The sequence below is a fragment of the Alligator sinensis genome, unplaced genomic scaffold (assembly GCF_000455745.1).
Source record: "Alligator sinensis unplaced genomic scaffold, ASM45574v1 scaffold79_1, whole genome shotgun sequence".
Taxonomy (NCBI): Eukaryota; Metazoa; Chordata; order Crocodylia; family Alligatoridae; genus Alligator; species Alligator sinensis.
In genome coordinates this window covers 338,087-340,513 of record NW_005842706.1, presented here as the reverse complement: position 1 = coordinate 340,513, position 2,427 = coordinate 338,087, and positions in this window count along the sequence as shown.

The window sequence follows — 2,427 nt, the reverse complement described above, 5'->3', positions numbered from 1 at the left end:
GTGCCAACAGTTCCTCTTGCAAGTAGGAAGTGTCAGGTTCAGAGTACTCCTGGGTTAGCAAAGCCACAAGCTCAGTTTCCCTATGTTCCGGTACCTCAAGGTAAACACCATCTGGGCTACAATAAATCACGCATCCCAGTTTACACAGCAAATCCTTACCAAGAAGGTAGACAGGTGCACAGGGGCTAAGAAGAAAGGCATGATTTTCAGACAAAGGGCCAATAGAGATGGAGACAGGTTCAGAGACGGGATGTGGGATAGGTTGTCCGTCTATACCGACAGCATTTACAGTTTCAGGAGAATAAGGTAGGAAAGGAAACTCAGCAGCCTTTAGGGTGGAGCGGGACGCTCCGGTGTTGACAAGACAGGAGACAGGTTTACCAGAAATATAAGGCATTCAACAAACGGACCAGATTGGTCAGTAGCAAGCAAAGGAGCGATGATGTCACTGTCCCTCAGGCTGTCCTATTCGACACTGGGAAAATTGACAGGAAGAGGAGGTGGGGGCTGGGGTCTGGGTCCTTGGCCGGGGCAGTTGTGGCATTCTGATTTCCAATGTCCTTCTTGCTTGCAATAATGACATTGTTTCCCATAGCCTGGGTTTTGAGAGCCCAAGGATCTATCTCTTCCCCTGAATCTACCCGGGCCTCCCCTTCCGTCTTCATCCTCTTCTTCTACCTGGACCCTGCAACTGAGAAATCTGTAAGGCCATTAACTTAAACTCGGCATTGTCTTTAGACCGTTCCAATTTGTTATGAAAATGGTTAGCTGCAACAAGGACTTTAGTCAAATCTTTAGTTTCCCAGCCAATAATTACTGTTTGAATTTTCTCAGCAATTTTAGGGTTAAGTCCCTGGACGAATGCTGCCACTATTGCTTGTTTAGCATTTCCAACTGCAAGCCTGCAAGCCCTTAAACATATGAGTGGCCCTTCTGTGGACTCTCTCCAGGTTATCCACATCCCTCGTCGAGTGTGGCGCCCAAAACTGCACACAGTATTCCAACTGCGGTCTGACCAGCGCCCAATAGAGGGGAAGTATTACCACCTTGGTTCTGTTTGTTGTGCATCTGCTGATGCTTGATAAAGTGCAGTTAGCTTTTCTGATGACTTCATCACACTGACAACCCATATTCATCTTGGAGTCCACTAGGACTCCAAGATCCCTTTCTGCTTCCATGCTACCAAGCAGGTCATTTCCTAGGTAGTAGGTGTGCTGGACATTTTTCCTCCCTAGGTGCAGCAATTTGCATTCCTCCTTGTTAAATTTAATTCTATTATTTTCTGCCCATTTGTCCAACCTGTCCAGGTCTGCCTGCAGTTGTTCCCTGCCTTCCGGTGTGTCCACTTCTCCCCACAGTTTTGTATCATCCGCAAACTTGGACAGAGTACACTTCACTCCCCAATCCAAGTCAGTGATGAAGACATTGAAGAGTATCGGTCCAATGACCGAGCCCTGTGGGACCCCACTGCCCATGTCCTTCCAGGTAGATACCGACCCATCCACCACCACTCTCTGGGCTCAACCCTCTAGCCAATTTGCCACCCACTGGACTGTGTAATCATCCAAGTCACAGCCTCTTAACTTGTTCACCAGTATGGGGTGGGATACCATATCGAAGGCCTTCCTGAAGTCTAAGTCTAAGTAGATGATGTCAACCCCTACTCCTGCATCCAGGTGTTTTGTAAACTGGTCGTAAAAAGAGACTAGATTAGTCAGGCATGATCTACCTGCTACGAACCCATGCTGGTTTCCCCTCAGAATAATTTTTCCTGCTGGGCTCTCACATATATGAACCTTAATAATCTTTTCAAAGACGTTGCCAAGGATGGAGGTGAGACTGACTGGCCTATAGTTGCCTGGATCCTCCTTCCTCCCCTTCTTGAAAATGGGGACCACATTGGCCCTTTTCCAGTCCTCTGGGACTTGGCCCGTGCGCCACGAGTGTTCAAATATTCTTGCCAGTGGCTGTGCATAGACATCAGCCAGTGCCTTCGGTACCATTGGATGGAGCTCATCTGGGCCTGCCGACTTAAACACATCCTGTTTTTCCAAGTGACTCTGCAATATCTCAATGTCAATGCTTGGTAGTCTGGCACTCTACTGTTGTCTCTCTACAATCCCATTGTGAGACTTGTCTTGCCCCTCGTTTAGAAACACTGAGGCAAAGAACTCATTGAGGAGTTCAGCCTTGTCTCCCCTGTCTGTCACCAATTGCTTTTGTCCATTCAGTAGCGGTCCTATTCTGCCCTGAGCCTTTCTTTTACTCCCTATATATCTGAAAAACAATTTTTTGTTATCCTTAACTTGGGATGTCATCCTCAGCTCCATGGTAGTTTTGGCCTTTCTAACTGCTTCCCTACAACTGCAAGCTAAGGAGGTATACTCCTCTTTAGTAATCTCTCCCTGTTTCCACTGCTTATATGCC